At 41.9% G+C, this 18,880-nt stretch overlaps 1 protein-coding gene across 4 annotated transcripts in view; it reads right to left on the bottom strand.

The window, feature by feature from the left end:
- The window catches only part of SLC45A4 (solute carrier family 45 member 4), an 86,274-nt gene that overhangs the window by 39,908 nt on the left and 27,486 nt on the right, over nt 1–18,880 (bottom strand). The window contains exon 1 of one of the 4 annotated variants that reach the window (XM_052704790.1): nt 17,944–18,367. The exons of the other annotated variants lie outside the window; for them this stretch is intronic. The gene's annotated coding sequence lies outside the window, so the exon portion shown is untranslated. Of the gene's footprint in view, nt 1–17,943; nt 18,368–18,880 lie in introns of those variants that run through there. 4 annotated transcript variants of the gene reach the window in all.

Consider the following 18,880-nt stretch of genomic DNA (forward strand, 5'->3'; position numbering starts at 1 on the left):
TGGCAGTCTTTCCTCATGAGTTTAATGGCTTCATTTCATAAAGGGTCAACCTACGAAATACTCTTGCATTATTATCCTTCCCAAAAGAAAAGCAATGCATTAGGCTTACATTTTACCTGTCATTCATGCAGCATAGATAGAAGTCAAACAAAATAAAAAATTTTAGCTGCATTTATGGAAAAGTCACAGAATAGAATATCCTGCATTGGAAAGCACCCTTAAGGATCATCAAGTCCACTCCTGGATCCACACAGGACCACCATAAGAAGAGGAGATGATTTCCCTTCCTCTGACATGTGTTCTCCCTACTTTTGATGATGTTTTAGAAGTCATTTTCAGGACTCCCACAGAATCACAGAATGGCCAGGGAGGGACCTCAAGGATCATGAATCTCCAACACCCTGCCACATGCAGGGCCACCAATCTCCCCATTTAATACCAGACCAGGCTGCCCAGGGCCCCATCCAACCTGGCCTTGAACACCTCCAGGGACGGGGCATCCACAGCCTCTCTGGGCAGCCTGTTCCAGCACCTCACCACTCCCCCTGTAAAGAACTTCCCCCTGACATCCTACCTAAATCTCCCCTTCCTCAACTTAAAACCATTTCCCCTTGTCCTGCCAAGGACTCCCAAGGAATACTGGAAAGAGAAAGCAGAATTGTTTGAGCTTCAGAAAGGAGTTAATGTTGGACACTGCTCAGAGGCAGGGTATAAAGAGAAGTACAAATACAGAAGTATGTACTCATAAAATGCAGATGGGAGGAGGGAATTTGATTACACTCTTCTTCAGCCTAACTGCACATGTTTTACTTGAACTTTGGTCACACTGCGACAATAGTAGAACCTAAGGAGGAGTAGTTAACATCAACAAACCAGGCAACTAATATACTGAGGACTAATCCGTAAGGAAAGTCGTATAAAAGCTGCTCAGATTTCTTGTAATCTTATCTTGTCACACTTTTACCACCCCTCACCTTGGTGTAGGTCGTAATGCAACGGCATGAAGCACAGAATGATGTGCTACAAGCCTGACGAGGCGATACCACATCAATCCCGTGCCTCAGACGGGTCATGCTCACAGTTTGTGAATTACCCAAGCAGCACAGGAAGATTACTGCCTCCTCCTGGGTTTCCAAACCAGAGGACTGGTTACGTAGGTCGTGTCCAAGGCCCACAACATTCGGCAGTTCTCTTTTTGAGCAGGATGACAAGGGCAGCACAGAGCGTGCAAGCCAGATAATTACACAACACAATGCCTCGGGGAGATGACTTCCATCACGTTTCCCAGCACGTTTAGGACTTGGAGGCTGACAAGCAGTGCTTTCACATTCGTGACACTGGAGATCAGATGATGGGCAATACAGCCATCAATTCCCAAACAGAGCATAAATGGGGTTAACAGCCATTCTGCCCAAATCTGTTAAGACTGAACTATTTTTAATGCATGTTTCCAGATATCTCTTGCTTACAAGGAATAGGAATGTACTGTTCTACAAGCAACTAGATATCCCAAGCCACTGCCAAAGCAGATGACTTTAATTCAGCTATGTAACATGCAGCACAATTCAGGTAATGACACATACAGTTTATTAAGCAGTAATAAAGCCCAGCCAGTACATGGAGTTAAATGGGCCCAATTGGATACCAGGAGAAAATTTCAGTGCCTCCTCTGAAGCTGCTAGGAAATCGCTGCAGCATTTATTAGTGTAAGAAATATTCATTTCAGCAGAGTAGGCGTGTGTTAATTACAAAATCTTAGTCTTTACAGGAGAAATAAGCCTGGTTTAAGGAAAATTTGAGTGAGCAAATTGGAAAGAATGGAAACCGTTCTGCCCAAAAGCGATGAAATTACTAAGGGAATAAGAAGTGGAATTGAGCTGAGGCATTCTCCCATCTCATCCCGTGTTTCAGGGTTTATTGTGTCAACTTCCAGTCACTTATCCACCATCCAGTGTCTCCAAGAGCAGCCTCTTCCATTACCACTGCCTTCTTTAACATATAAGCATACAGCCGGATCAAAGCCTTCTTGTGACTTTTCACAAATCATGCTGAAGAGCTGCATTTTGCTACACAGGACTTGCTTTCTATAGATTTAATACACATTCTATCACCGACAGAGATTCTACAGTTTATAGGAAGTTTCATCTTTTTCATTCTGAACCAAAAGATGAAGAGATCTTGAGTCATCTTTGCATACAGATATATCTGCCTTCCCATTGTTTATCACTGATCTCACAAGGAAGATAGCTAAGAACCAGTTCTGACTGAATCTACCTAGGCTTTAACCACTGTGGTCACAGTTCTCCTTAGTTCACTAGTAGATCGTACTGTAATATCATGCATGACATCAACAAAGCTATAAACAACAAAAAAACGAGGTTCAAGGTTCAAACAAGAGTGCAGAAGCTTAATGCAACAGCACCTTTCTGCTTTCTCCATTGCCCCCCTTCAATTCTTTGCTGAGGTTACTGCATGGACATAGGCACCAATAGCCATGCTGTTTCAATTGCAGATTTTTTTGGCTAGCAAGCCTATAATTGCCCAGTCATTCCATTTATTTGTCAAGCTTCATTTCTTTTTTCCAAGTTCTTCTCAGAAGATGGCCACGTTACTTTAAAAGTTATCTAGAATAATGTGAGTATAGCTTTAATGTTAGTATTGGAGAGAAAAGCAATTCAAGTATATCTGGCTGGCCCTCAGAGTAAATAAACATTGAACTGAACATTTCCACCTCTGTGCTGGAGACAAAACATCACTTATTATTCCTTCTCTGATTAAATGCAAAAAGGAGAGTGGTTCTGCTTCAGCATTTGACTGCCTTACAAAATGATGCATTGTTTGGACTTGTGCCTTTTCAAGAGCCAAATGGTGTCTGTCCAAGGAAATCACTAGCACTGCTCCAGATCTGACAGCAAACTGTACTTATGCTAGAATTACTTGTTCTGCTAGCAAGGGAAGTTTGGTCTGACAGTCTGCTGCTTGCACAGGTACACAGAAAATACCCTACCAGCCTATTATGCTGCTTACACCAAAGGTTTCTCAATCACTATAAGTTAGCACAAACAAGCACTTCCTCTAAAAGCAGCAGTCTGTTCTTCCTCTTCTTCACCCCCATCCTTATTCCCACCCCTTCCTGCACCACCACACGAGCATCTGTGAAGTGCACCACACAGAGAAAGTGATCTAAGTGCAAAAGCAACTTGATAAACAAGTGTTGTAAAGTCGGGCTGGTTTTAGCCAATTGCACTGATCTGCAGCAAACTACTGAGGACAGGGAGCGAAAACAGCAGCTGGAAGTTTCTTTGGGCCATGTCAAAACTCAAGTGTTCAGCCACAGCAGGAGGATGGAAAGCATCTAAGAGGACATACCTTAAGTTTCTGGCCCAGTTGTACAAATGCACTCAACTACCTGAAGTTCAGCAAGGAGACTGCACCCCTCCCACTATCAAATCACGTTGGCCCTTCCTAGAAGTTCAGAATCAAGAACCCTGTGACCTTCCTGAAGCACCGTCATATAACCGAGTTGCAGTTCCTTTGGTGCAAAAAGGCAGCAGCTGAAGTCACACAGTTGCTTAAATGTCTTCTCCCCTATTTCAGTGTTTACAATGATTTTCAGTACTGCTTTCTTGAGGCAGAACTGCATGAACCCTATCAGAAGGAGAAAGCCACACTTGGGACTTCTTTAAATGCAGTCATGCTGCATATTACCTAATAATGGTCCATATGTGAGCAACATTCCACTAAACATTCCATGACACTAAAAATCAACCTCTAATTTTAAAACTGTATTAAGCCAGACTAATTTATTTTTTTAATCACTAGAGGTTTGCCAAAGGAAAAAGGTTAAGGCTAACTAGGTGCAATACAAAACCACATATGACATATCCTAACGTTGAATCCATCGTTCAGGTAACCAAAGACATTAAATCAGAACAGCGTAAGACAGATTGCCTTACAAGGGTATCATGCCCAAGCAATTCTACAGCAGACACTGAACAAATACTTAGAAAAGCAAATGATTCTGACAGCTCTCCTAGCAGTGAAGTTACGTCCCCGACATCCTTGAGGCCCCACAAGAAATCCAGATGAAATAAGAACAAGAGGGGGTGCCACTTCACTTTCAAATAATCATAGAACAGCTGGGGTTGGAAGGGACCTCAAAAGTTCATCCAGTTCCAACCACGCCGCCACAGGAAGGCTCGCCAACCACTAAATGGGGCACTACGTTTTGAAACTGTTAACGAATGCTTACTGCACCTTTTCCTTGCTATGCATGCAAAATACCAAAAATTATCAAACCCTGACATAAACAGGCTTCCAACCCCAGCTCTCCCAGAGGGTTTTCCTGACAACTTCCTGACAGGCTTGGGGCAGAGCAGCTGGAAAGCTGTGCAAATGTGGCATTATGGTTTAGTAGACGTGGTGGTGATGGGCTGATGGTTGGGCTAGATGATCTTAGTTGTCTTTTCCAACCTTAATGCTTCTATGATTCTTTCCATATGGTATGGCCTAAACTGGTAGCCTTCTTGCTTCCATCCATTTCCAGCTTACTCAAAAAATGACCAAGGGTAAGATTTTGGCTAATACGCACATGGTGATGCAGTACCAAAGCACGACAGGCTTCTCTGAAGGGAGGAAAGAACAGAAAGATGTGAATGTCCTCATGACACCAAGAACATCACCTCAAGGCAGCACTTGAGATCACCCAGAGAAGCTGTGGATGCCCCATCCCTGGAGGTGCTCAAGGCCAGGGTGGAAGGGGCCCTGGGAAGCCTGAGCTGATGGGTGGCAACCAGCCCACAGAAAGGGGGTTGGAACTAAATGATCTTCTGTTCCCTTCAACCTAAGCCGTCCTATGATCCTATTTCCTCATTCTTCACGTTTTGGGGGCCAGTGTGATTCCCCCAGACTGATTATATTACAAAGAGAAAGACAAAAGCATGGTTTTATGAAGTTGAATGGAAACAATTCTGGGAAGCCATCTTTTTAGAACGGATCCAGAATTTAATGTGAGACAGACTTTAGTGAGTGGATTGGATATTATACTGCTCCCTAAAGGCACAGGCTGTTTGTTACTAATATTAGATCAGATTACATTGTTAAATCACTGCTGCTGCTGTTTTTACTAGGAAACACTTCAGTATTTTTTTTTTTAAACTGGGGAGGTAATATTATCTGATTAAACTTCTTTGGTTTTACTGCTATTTAAAGAAAAACCAACTTCATTTATGCTTCTATTAGCCTAGAGTTTATTAATAGCGATGCATTAAACAAGTAGATTGCTAAGAAGGCACTGATTTAAATATCAGGAGAGAATCCTGCTGAGTAAGTGGAATATAGAGCAGCTGGGACTGATGATGCTGAGCAGCACCTTCACAGTATGGCCATGTCACAAGCATGCCTTACTCATAACAGCTGGAGCTCCAAGTAGCAGGATCTCATCCCAAATTAGATAGAGGTTAAAGGCATGATGGCGAGTACTAATAGCCAAGTGCATTCAAACAGCAAAAATAACAATCCAGTCACCACATAAGCATGAAGAACTCATTGGGACTGAGTTCTCCCAGGCCAGTATGTTGAACATGAGAGTTATCTTCCATCAGACAAGCACTGATTCATTGCCTCTCTCAGTGCGGGCAGTGGACGAAAACAAACATAAGGCAATCATGAGAGAATATCTCCGTATATCCCTAACTGGATTAACTGGAACCAGCTTACCTTCCTGCAGCAGAAAGGACAGTGTCCAACCTGGCATTGCTGGTGGTGCAAGAGTAATCCTAACTATCAGCACGTCTTTGCCACCAGCATTTTTTTGCAAGTTCTTTTTAATCAAGGCTGTCCTCCTGACTGCACGGTGTGGGAAATGAGTTGTAGCAATGCAACCATCTTTGCAAATTGCTCTCCAGAATGAGCTATGCTCTCTGGAATAGGCAGAGACTACTGTTGTGCATGAATATACATCTGTAGAAGTGAGTTAAGCTAGGGCTGGTTAGTTAGCCTGTATGTGCAATGTTAGATACTCCTTCCCTTGTTATTGCATGTACAACGAACAGCACAATACTTCCTTTATTTTCCTATACTGGTACCTTACTAATTCACTGCTCTGAGAATTTGCAGGCTGTGCAAACTAGTTTCTTCAGGCTGTAAATGCTTAAGAAACCCAAATACTGCCAGAATATGCATCAGACAATTACAGAAGCTATTCAGTAGATCAAGACAAAAACGAACAGGGCGTGGATCCTCATCAATTGACTTCCTCTCACATATCGTTACCATCTGCAAAGTCTAATTCATGAGAATTATCTCCAATTATCAGTCCCTAAGTGTATTACCATCATTCAATCTCAGAAAACTCAAAGTCAAGCTTTCAAAAGCACCCAGAGAACTTTTCCACCTTTGTTGGAGGGTGAACAAAGCTGGCTAATTTCTACTGAATCTGAGTAAATAAATACTCCTGCAAAGGAAAACGAGAACAACCTCCCAGTGTGAGGATTTCTCAAATTGCAGATTCTCCAAAGAGTTGCTAAACAACTAAATATAACTGCTTGTATCATCTTGCACTTCACATTCTCATTTTGTCTTCATGTGAACTCACAGATCAAACTAGTACATTATTACAGCGATAACTTGCTAATTAACAAGCAGTTATTTAGCAACCTGCAGTCTGAGCCAGCACTGATGCATCACGATCTGAACTAGAAACAGTCTGTCTCTCATCAGTGCAGAGAAATTCCTTCCCTCCTGTCTCTATCCAACACCAGCTTTGCATAAGCTCCCTTCAACACGGGATGCTGGAATACTTTAATTGTCCTACATCAAGTATTACAGAGCAAGCTAAAAGGTGTTTTAGGAGAAGTTTGTATTTCTTACTTCCATCCAATGATGCCTATCTCCTTCTGATGCAACCACATTGCAATAGGTGCAGTAGGTTACTGCTTCCCAGACACGTAACCTCAAGCCTGCCATGGGTTGGGCGGTGCTAACTGAGGAACACTATGGGTTAGGGCATCAGTTTTATGGAGCAGCACCTTTAGTAACTTTAGGCACCATCAGAGCCTCCCCTTTGAAACACAGGCAATTACAAATAGGATCTGAGAAAGCACACTCCTTTAAAGTGCTGCTGTATCACTTGAACAGAATCCCATTTGATTTTTCAGACCGTCGTAGAATCATTCATGTTGGAAGTTGACCATTCTGGAGTTGACCATCCCAAGCTGATGTTGACTTGACCAGCATGACAGACATGTTTATGTTCACTGCCATAAAGAGCAGCTATTTGATTTAGCTTCTGAATAATTAAAATAAATGTTTTAACTGACCTAGCAGGGATGGATAGCCAATACATTTTAAGAAAGGGATAACAAAGAACAAACATAAAGAATCCTTTCTTAGTAGTAACAATTAAGAAAATTAGTAAATCTTAAGCATGCCAGAACACTGTTCTTTCAATAACATGGGTAAATCAATGCCTGGAAGGTTGTGGTTACACAACCACACTGATTTCAGACCACATCGCTAGCATTTGGGAAAAAAGTAATAGTTCCAACAAACAGTGTTTTAACATTCAATTTTAAGAAAGTAGGAGAAAGAAAAGGGGGAACTGTAAGAAGAAGGGGACAGACTCTTAAGCAGAGTTTGCTGTGATAGGACAAGAGGAAACTGTTTCAAACTACAAGAAGGGAGATTTAGTGGAAGCAGGATCAAGTAGTCTGGGAGAGGTAAAAGGATGGTACTATGCTGTGTAGGGATGGGGTTAGGAAGGCCAAGTCCCAACTGGAAACAGGACTTGGCAAGGGGCACAAAGACCAAGAAGTAAAGCTTCTGCAAGTACCAAATTGGAAAGATATGGATTTGATTGATGGACTGTTCAATGGATGAGGTACAGATTGTGAGATCACACGCAGAGACTGGTGGTCAGTGGCTCAGTGTCTGGATGGAAACAAGAGTGGTGTCCCTCCAGGGACAGCACTGGGATGACTGCCCTTCACCAATGACACTGACAGTGGGAGTCAGTGCACCCCCAGCAGGATGGCACCAAGCTGTGTGGTACAGCTGACACACCTGAGGGATGGGATGCCATCCAGAAAGACCTAGACAGGCTTGAGCACTGGGCCCAAATGAACCTCATGAGGGTTAACAAAGCCAAGAAACTGCAAAGTCTTGCACCTGGATCATGGCAACCCCTTCACTATCAGCTGGGAAAGGTAAGGATGGAGCACAGCCCTGCCAAAAAGGACCTGGGGGTACTGGTGGATGGCAAGCTGGACATGAGCCAACCATGTGCCCTCAGAGTCCAGAAAGACAACCACACCATGGGCTGCAGCAAAAGAAGCGCGGCCTGCAGTGTGAAGAAGGTGATCCTGCCCCTCTACTCTGCCTTGGTGAGGCTTCACCTGGTTTACTGTGTCCTGATTCAGAGTCCTCAGTGCAGGAGAAACATGGACCTGTTGGAACGTGTCCAGAAGAGCACCACAGAAATAATCCAAGGGATGGAACACCTCTTCTATGAGGTGTTCCTGGAACAGGATGCCCTGTCTTTGGAGATATTAAGGTCAGGCTGGACGGGGCTGTGAGCAACCTGATCTAACTGTAGGTTTCCCTGTTTATTGCAGGGGAATTGAATTAGATGATCTTTAAGGGTCCTTTGCAACTCAAATGATTCTACGAAATATACCTGTTTAACAGACACTTTCTAGGAGAAGGGAATATAGCTCATAAACAACATTGTGGCCAATAGTGTCTTTACACAGTTCAAGCAATAGGATTTACGCAGCTGCTTTATAAGCAGGCACAGAGAAAGCTGGTGGACACATTTATGATCAGCTTGATATCTACATATTTTGACTTTTAACTAAAAGCAAATGCTATTTTAGTCATGCATTTTGCCAAGTTATACCCCATTAGAACTGGCAAGATAAGATATTTACTGACACGCACACTGCAATAACAAGAGGCTTGGCAGTTGGATGCAATACATAAAGACCTGCTGGAAGGGAAATATTTAGAGCATTCAGACCTCTATCACTTGTGACTTTGCAGAACTATGAAACACTTGGCAAAAGCTTGCCAGAATTTGGCCTTTTTACTTAATTTGGAAATGGCTGTCAGTCACTCTCCTTTTACAGGACGCACAGCCTCAGCATCCACGTCACTTCAAGCAGCAGATATCTGGACCACTCTGAAATTTGCAGTTGAGAAGCTTTTATGCTCTGCTGTCTCATCAGTGCAGTCACTAGAGCAGATCTTACAGCTCACAGAGACCTGAAGAGGTAAAAGGAAATGCAACAGTCTAGGTTTAGTCCTGTCACTTTCAGACAGTTTGACTATGCTCTGACAGCCCATCAGCCTTTTTCAGATGCTTTCTAGCTGCAATACAGGCAGCTGCCTTCTTCCCACTTCAGGGGAAGTTTTACATAGGACACTCTAGAAGCCTATGAGGATGAAGCTGTATTCAGATGGAATCAGATCAAATCCATGGGACCGAGAGCCATCCTCAGATGATCCAAACTTTAAAGCATGTATTTAGCATTCATCAGCACAAATAGGTGAACTTGTGTCCCTTTGAAACCACACAGCAGCACTTTCCAGGGGCAGTGGTTAAAAGGAATCAACATAATGGTTTTCATCAGCTGCACTATAACCATTTATCATGAGCCAGCTGGGCCTGTCACCAGCCAGCCATATGGGCAGGAGGGATGCTAGCCTTAATTAGCTCGAAAATCGTTAGCCTTATGAAGAATTACATGCTCCTCTCAAACAGCAAACCCTGATTGAAAAGCCCCTATTACAAATATGCTCCATAGCATCTTTTCTTGAATGTTCATCGGTAAGAAAAAATGATACTGTTCTACTAGTTTCTACTGGACCAGGCAGGCTTCTTTGCATGAAAGGAATATCTGAAGCCAGCAAGTCACAGCCAACGTCAGCTTAAGATTCACTCATGTGATTGCATCTAGAAAGCGACAGAAGTGCAGGTTTGTTGGCATAGAGAACCTGGAAATGAGAAATTCAGCCTATACAAGCACAACTGATCAGAAAACAAAGCTTATCTAGTGGTTGCTTCTCTGTGCACAGCTAATTGCATACCAGCTAGAGCACCTTCATCAGCCTCAGAGACAGACTGAATTTGCGGTCAGATAGTATCACAGGTATTTCTTAGCTGCATAGAACTGCTTCAGTGCTTGAAGGCACGTGGGAAAAGCAGGCTGAATAGTGAGGGAAATGCTAGAATTTCAGTACACAATAGTAAGACACCGAAGTGCAACAGCTGACTTGCCAACTTATCCTACTTAGTTATCTAATACACTCAGAAATACATGAGCTCTTTCGTTCAGAAGTGCATCAAGAATAGCAAAGCCCTACTTAGAGAAGTCTTTAAGATAAGTCTGCCAGGCACCTAAATTAATAGGTTAATTTCCATTTTCAAAATCAACTTGGTGGTGATTGTACAGGAGATGACAACTGACCACAGGTAAGGAATAGCAGCAATCTGAGCAAGGAGCATCACTAATCACATGCAGAGGTCACAAAGTATTACGTGAGCACAGGTGCACCTCTAGTTGAGGCTGCAAGGTATTTCTGACAAGGTGCATTTTAAAAAGTGAAGCTTTATTTTTGTGACACAGATGAAACAAACCATGGGCTTACATCTGCGGGGAAAAAACAGTCAATAGTCCAAGAACAGTGTGATGAACTGAAGCCAAAGTCAGTTTCTTGGATGAAAACTGTGTAATGCTACCTATTCTCTTCAGACTATTTATTTAAAGAACTGTTCCACTTTTAACTGAATACTTTCTCTTATCAGTTTATTCTGGTACAAGATAGCAGCTTGGCTTCCAACCCAGTTCCCATGAAAATAGCTAACACAGGATTCCTTTCTCCAGCACGAGAACCAGCAAAATGCTTTTATAATACAAAGTTGAGATGAAACAGAATATTTGCCTGAATTATTTCATTGCTTTGAACCAGTCTACTCATTGCTTACTAGGTGTTTATAGACAAAAGCTTGTCAGAATTAAGAAGCTAATTATGCAAGTTAAGGAACAATTTTAAGCGTTCTTATAATATATGCTTGGCCAAGTCCTTGCTTTGGTGCTCAAAGAGGAAACAGATGTTATCATGACACAATGATGTACTTAATTTTAAGTACAGAAAATGTGACACCTACTGAACCATATGGCTATTAAAGGTGGGCATCAAACAAAAAAAGCACATGAGTGAATGAATGTGCTTTGAGCAACTAGCAGAGACCATAGTACAGCCTGGGTTGGAAGGGACGTCAAAGTTCATCCAATTCTAACCCCACGTTACAGGCAAGGACACCTTTTACTAGAACAAGTTGCCCCAAACTCCCTGTGTAGCCTGGCCTTGAACACTTCTAGGGATGGGGCATCCACAGCTTCTCTGAGTAACCTGTTCCAGTGCCTTATCACCCTCATAGTGAAGAATTTTTCCTACTCTAAACGTTTCCTAATGCCATTAGACCCCATCCTACCCAGATCAGAATGCAGTGACATGAATTTTGCCTAGAGCTTCTAAAAAGCCTGCTGGAAGTGCTTTGGTGTTTTTGGATGGTCTGTCCCAGGCCATCGGGTTACAGTTAGACTTTTATAATCGATTCCAGGTTACAGGAATTAGCTGAATTTGGTCATTTGAGGTCTTTCAGGAAGAATCCTATTGTAAAACACAGGAAGGTTTCACTGAGTTAGTGAAACAAGTTTCACATGCTTTATTAATAAGCCATACTACATATGGAGCATGCCCTCATCAAGGCTCTGGCAGAAACAATAACCAAGTAGATATAACACCAAGATTGAGTGAACATTATACTGACTTCCATATCTTTTTCTAGGTGGCACATAGCTAAGAATTTAAACTTAATTTAGTCTCCTTACAATAAAATACTCTTACTTTTGTCCTACTGTACTTCTGGAGGTAAAGATTACTTCACACAACTAATGGCATCTCAGAGTAAAACAGCAGTCATCCTGAACACTTGAGTGCAAAAAGCCAGTGTTACACTTAGACATGAGCCAAGTAGAAAAAGGGAAAGAAATGGAAGAAAAAGAGCCTGAAGACATGACTAAAAGTCTGAAGGGCACAAAAACATTCCACTCATTTAAATCAAGTAAGACTTTTTGTAGGATACAAATGCAAAAGCTGTTGCAAAGATAGCATTACTGTCACCTCTCCTTTGCAGAAAAGATTGGCTTAAATTGTGTCCAGGAGGATTACAGCATATTCTCCATGTGCTATTTGTAACAGAAGTGTTATTATTCATCGCAAGAAAGACAGAGCAGGTTCACTCCCTCCTTACCACGCTCAGTGACAACTTCCTTGCGGCTCTACAAGATGAAATTGCTCCTTGCAATCTTTGTACATCCAGTTGTAAAGACAGCTGCCAAGCACAGCCACATGTACGTGCACATGTCTAGGTGCTCGTCTCGATACTTAACACAAGAATAGCTCAGTTCTTGTAGCTTGTGAATAAGTACAGTTAGTACACAGCTAACAGACATCGTAAAGTTGATGAAAGTTACTGGTCAGCACACGGAGGAATTTGACATTTTCCACATTAGCCACTTGCCAAAGTGAGGGAAGCCTCAGGGTGAAAGATTTCATGGTGGTTGAAGCTTATTTTAACAAAAAGTAGCTTGTTTTCCTGGACTGTTTTATTCTGGCAGCTTTGCTAAGAACTCTGCTTAGTCATTTTAGATTTCCAATTACAGTACTGGCTTATGTAATAAACTAATGTGTTTACTGTTTGGAAATCACCTGCCAGATTTTTGGGAGGACTAAAATTTGATTATAAAGCAATGGGTAGTTACACATAATATATATTTAAGTGGCCTGGGCCTTCAGAGCCTAAATTGATTTGATATCATTTAATGTTGCTTTGTATAGCAGCCAAAATTTAATAGAGAAAACAGGGGCATCACTTCCCTGTTATCTCCTTGAAGTGAAATGCATTTGTTATCCTGCATTATTGTAATATGGTTCTGCTCTTCCAGAAGCAAATTTTAAAGTCGGACTTCCTTCCTTTATAAAGATGTTTCTGGATAAATAAGCAGGCAGACCGTTGACCAGTGGAGTTCTCCTGAAAAACATAAGTCATCACAGACTATAACAACCTACCTTAAAAAAATAAATTTAAAAGAAACTTTAAGCCAGAAAATGCATTTCCAAGTTGCAGTTCCACATTAGACAGAGAAAGCGTTAATGTATTAGAACATGCTACCCAAGGAAACAGTGGAACCCTGGGGGTTTTTCAAGAAACATGCAGGCATGGCACTGAGGGACATGGTTTAGTGGGCATAGTGGTGATGGGTTGATGGATAAACTAGATGATCCTGCTAGTCTTTTCCACTCTTACTGGTTCTGTGACATTACCACCCTTAGCTTGTATTCTGGTTTTTAGTCAATGGCAGTAGAAACTAAGCTAATATAATTAGGATTGAGAGTTAAGGCTAAGTTATTCATTTATGAGGAAAAAATAAGTAATGCTCCCAGCACGTACACTCCACTGGTGACCTTAAAGTAAATTCTGCAAGAGAATTCCTGTTGCATCTGTGAAGTTCTTCCAAATTTACATGCTGTGGTTTGCTCTTACTGCAGATAAGTGAGTCTTGGCTCACCTTCCTCTGAGGAACCAGACAGTACATCCTTGTCTTACCACTCATACACAAAGTCTGGAGAAACAAAATGAATATAAAGCATGCCACTCTACTGATGAAGGAACACTTGTCCTATAATAAGCTTCAGGCAGGCTGGAACCTTCACTCACAGGGAATGCAATATTTTTGCTAATATCAGCAGCTTTCAAAAAACAGAACTGAAACTGAGCACAAACAAGTTTCACAGATCCAGTACAACATGTTGATTTCTGCTGAAGGGTGCCCTCATCACAGCCAGAGACAGTGCTTTACCCAGGGCAGACGCTGGGTAACCCAACCAGCCAGCTGGGTAAGAGCTCAAGTTTGTTGATCCCAGATTTCCTTGCTGTATGGAGAATAACCTGAACACACATGTGCTTTCTGGCCTGTTTTATTAAACATGATCAGATCAAGAAGTTGGCAAAGCAAAGGAACTACACTTCATTTGGTCGTAGCCAGCAGGCCGAGCAGTTGAGAAGCATGGGCACAACACTGTTCCAAACAAATCTCTGAAAACCTTCAGCCTCATCTTTTTTTTTCTTACTACAACGTTCATGGCCTTCATTGTGCTCAACCTCAGAAGCAGTACTGTATGTGTAAGCAGAAAGTAAGATAAATGCACCCCTTCATTTTTTGCTTCATCTTGTCAATGCAGTTCTTCATAGGCCTTGATCTTCTGCCATGCTGGGCATTTTCAGGAACAGCTCCTGCACTGTTGCTGATTGAGATGAGGAGTTACTCTATAGATGAACCACAGAATCCAAGATTCAAACAGAGGGGAGGATTTGCACAGCACCAGACTCCTCTCCCACTTGAGTCATTTAATTTCAACAAACTCCAGATATAGTAATGTCTGTTCATTAAAGTGATCACTAATTCAAGTCTAGCAACTAGCACAAGTTCAACAATATCTTCAGTACAGTTTTGTATGCAGTAGCTCCACCAAGGTACATGAAAACCCTTAAGTAGATAGCTCTCCATACTCTATTTATCATTTGTCTTGGCCATCTCATTCTCCCTCAAGATGTTCTAAAAGCCACTGATCCAGGATGTGTCAGCTTTGAAATATTATTTAATTACTGGTGGCAGAGACGAAGCTCATTCTCTGCTCAGCTCCGGGAAGCTAACGTCAGCGGCTCACGTCTAGAAGGAAGAGCACACTCCATTCATCATTACTGGGTTGAGCCTAAAACCAATTAAAAGTCAATTTGACAACTATTTGTGACAAGCTGGCAAAAAGGCTGGTCAAGTTTGGGCAAAGTTGTCCTCTAGCATCTTCTGGAGAATCCTCCAGCCTGAGAAGCCAAAGGCTTCCCTTTGAGCTTGTAAAGATGCAGAGGGACAGAAGTTGCTCTGCCGTTACATCCATCACTGAGCTGTAACACAACCCAGCCTCTGGATGGCCAAAAGCTGAATGAAAGAAACACGCACATTCATTACCCAGTTACAACAGCCACATGGAAGAAAAATGCAGAGGTTAAAATCCAGGTACCATGGATTGTTTTCCACTTGCTGGTTACTCTTTTATTACTGAAGCTTTCAGTGGTGCAAGATACAAGACTGGAGCAGATTTCTCCCACTAGAAGCAGCTGTGACTACCATTGGGTATGATTAAGCTGATTTCAGTGGTGTTGGCAGTAGTACACTGACAGTCATCCTTTGAATCCCATTAGATTGGAAACAGTGACACCAGTCTGTCACATTGAATGCATCTTCCCCACACACAGTGAGTGGAACTGTTCACACAGTAGATCAGAAAAGCTACTCAGACTTACAGGTAGGCCCTTCTAGCTTAGAGAGTCCACGCTTAACATGCTTAGAAGCACTGGAAATACAGATCTACCATTGAACAACACGCTTACATATACATACAACTTGAGATTTATTCACTGGTCTTTAAGCCTTCTCTTTACATCTCCCCAATTCTTCCCTGGGAAATTGGAACAGTAACAGCATTGCAATAAGCTTAAACCCTCCAAGATGCAGAAAACATTTAGTTGTAGTCTTGGTTGCTCACGGAGTTTGTTCTAGGAGGACAACAAGCTCATGAAGAATTCTGGACTTATGCTTTATCACATAGGGTGGAGCTGAGAAGTTTCCAGCTTTGGATTCCTGGTTGGCTTCCAGACTATTCAAATTATAAATTATAAAAACTTTAGTTATCAAAAGCTAAAAACTGGCCAGCATTTCTAGTGTCATCTGAAAGCATCTATAGCAGAGATAGTTATTTCATTCCTACACCAACAAGCGAGCAAGAAAATGAAGCACAATAAGGGCACTTACATAACCATACTAGGAAAGAACTAGAAGAGATGCTGGACAGACAAAACAGAAATAAGGAGCAAGTTTTTATTTGATATTTGTCACTTGGCAAGTTTTCTTTCATTTTCCAAGATGCAGATGGATATGCAATATTAATGAACCAAACTCTGCCACTGGAAATAAACAGTGGTGTTGCTTTCATTTATGCAGTGCTTTCACCCTGACCACACTAATTTGAACAGAGGGAAAGCTCCTAGAACCTGAAAGATCCATGCAGGTCATCAGGGACACACGAATTACCAAAATTCTAGTAGGCAGAATGAAGTTACAATCCACAATCAAGGCAGTTTATTGTCAATTAGGTTAAGGATCCTTTGAGATATGCAGAAATACCTCCAGACTCCTTCCAGAGCCACCCAGACAATGAGCCTGTTGACCAAACACTTCTGAAAGAAGCTGAAGTTCAGGGAACAGTGTGGCTATTATTGCACCAATGTTAAATTTAGGCATTAATTACAATTAGTTACTCAGTAACCAGCCTTCACACAAAACTGGAACTGATTTCTTTAGGAAGTGTTAATTTAGGAGCATAGTTGATGGAAAAAAAGAAAGCTGCTAAGCATAGCTCAGGGAAATGCTATGCAGTGTTGGGCAGCTGGAACAAGCTGAAGGTTTGTGGCATGATGAACCACTGGTTCAGCAGTTTGCTGTTAAGGCAGCTTATTTTTCACACTAAATATATCTTCTCTATCACTTGCACAGAGGTAAGGAGCTAAAAAAGTAATCTGTTTGAGGAGAACAGAGGTAAGTTTATATTGTACATCATAGCATTAATGTCTTCCCCAACCTTTATGATTGTGGTCCCCTGGTCATTAAATTACAGTTTTAGAAAATATAGTAGCAATTAGATCAAGATGTGAGCAGGCTAATGACATCTCCCCCCATTTCTCTATTTCTTCATTTTCCTATCTTTCTCTCATTTATCTCAGGATAGTTAATAGCAATTGGATATACCACGCTTTGTTAGTACATTCAACTTACAGCTACCCAATTTGCCTTGTTTTGCATTGCTTTTATTCTGGTTCCCCCTAGTTTCATCGCTGTTTGCTTAATTTTTACTGTTTATCAGATTTGTTCAACTTGTGGCTTTGCACAGCTCCTGCTGTTATAGGATGCTGAGGATAGTAAATTGAATACACTGATTGTTTAATCTTGCTACATTCCCTGGGTTATTGCAGTGGATGAGTCCAACTGCAAGGCCCGGCAGATCAGGGAAACTCCTCACACAGAGGGAATAAAGGAAACTCACCTTCCTCACAACTCAAAGAGCAGGATGAGACACTGAAGCATTCCTCCTATGATGAAAGACTGAGATTTTTGAACAGACCACATCTGGATGAACACCAATTGGCGAGGCAATATGAAAACAAAGCAGCAAGATGGGCAGCTCAAGCAGCACTAACTGTAGGAGTAGGAAGGCTACAGGTAACTGTCAGGTCTTTTTTAGCTCATTGAAGGCATTAAGTGTTTTGACTTCAGCTGTGACAACCAATATGAACAACAGCCTGAGCCACACATTGGAAACAATCAGGTAACTCCTGCACCAAGAAGCCTAAGCCTTCTTTCTCTATACAGAGATTCTAAGCAGAACAAGAGCCAAGAAAGAGGGCAAGAACAAATCCACATCAAGAGACTCCCACAAATAAGTTTCAGACAGCAAACAGGACATGTGCATTGGATATGTTAGCAGTGAAACTAATTGCACATTTGTTTTGGGTTATTTTATTTTGAACCTTTGGGAATTAGCTGGCCGGCCACACTACTCCAAGGAGCAATAGTTCAAACTGCCAAATCACTCCTGTGGGAGTACCTAGAGCCAGACTGCACAGCCCAGTGTACTTGCCCAGATATTCCCCTTGTGAAAGGGGAGGAGGATTTTTACCCTACATGCATGCCTTCTCCCACCTCACAAAAAGAAAAAACCAAAAACCAAAAAACAAATAACACCACGCAACCTCAAATCTGTTACCTGGAAGCAAAGATTCAGGACTGAGCCTTCTGTAATGTTCTTTTCCTCCCATCTCTAGCCCCAGATGATCATAGGTAAGTTGTAGGTTAAACAGCATTCAGACCGAGTTTATTCTCAAAGACTGCTTATTGCATGTAAGTGATGACAGGAAATGTTCTGCAGGCAACACTTGCTGGGTTAAGCCACCAATTTCTGGATGCAGTCCAGGAAGAGCGATCATATATTCAAGGACAGAATGCAGAAGATAAGCATGACATGCTTTTGTCAAAGAGCATTTTGGGTTCAGCCCCCAGTTAGATCATTTATTTATCTGGCACTAAAGGGTGATAATGGCTTGTTTTCAAGTCTCCAAAATAAATGAACTATACTTCAAGCAGAAGTAGTGCAGGCCAGCCAGCAGAGGAGAGAAAATATGCAGGGTCAGCATAACACTGGTTTCAGTTTCAGCTATGAAAACATTAGAGCTCTCATTTAAAACAAGATGAGGAAGCTAGTTCTCTCTCTGCTCTAAGATTACCAGCTTTGCCCTCCCTGCAACACTGACAATACTTGCTTCAGACATCACTTATTCAGACAACCTGGGGTCATGCTTTCCTGTATCTGTTGTTGTTTACAAGCAACTAACATTTTTAAGAGCATTTTCACCCTGCTCTTCAGGGCCAAGAAGTTTTATCTGCCTCCTCCCGTCTGCCTCACTACAGGAGCAGTGAGGAAAGGCCAATTTCAGTTCCGCAACGAGCACAGGTCTCACTCTACTGCAGACCAAGTCAGTCAGTCCTCAGTGCAAGGGAAACAGTGAGTCAAGCCTGCTGAAGTTATATTCTTGAAGGATGCAAGTCTTGGAAAGCAACTCTCCAGCTTTAATTGCATTTTTCGAGTTTCATTACTTGCCTACATTGTGGAGACAATCTTCCCATAACCATACACTGAAATTCAT

This window comes from Tympanuchus pallidicinctus, unplaced genomic scaffold, assembly GCF_026119805.1.
Source record: "Tympanuchus pallidicinctus isolate F22 unplaced genomic scaffold, pur_lepc_1.0 scaffold5, whole genome shotgun sequence".
In the NCBI taxonomy this organism is placed as follows: domain Eukaryota; kingdom Metazoa; phylum Chordata; class Aves; order Galliformes; family Phasianidae; genus Tympanuchus; species Tympanuchus pallidicinctus.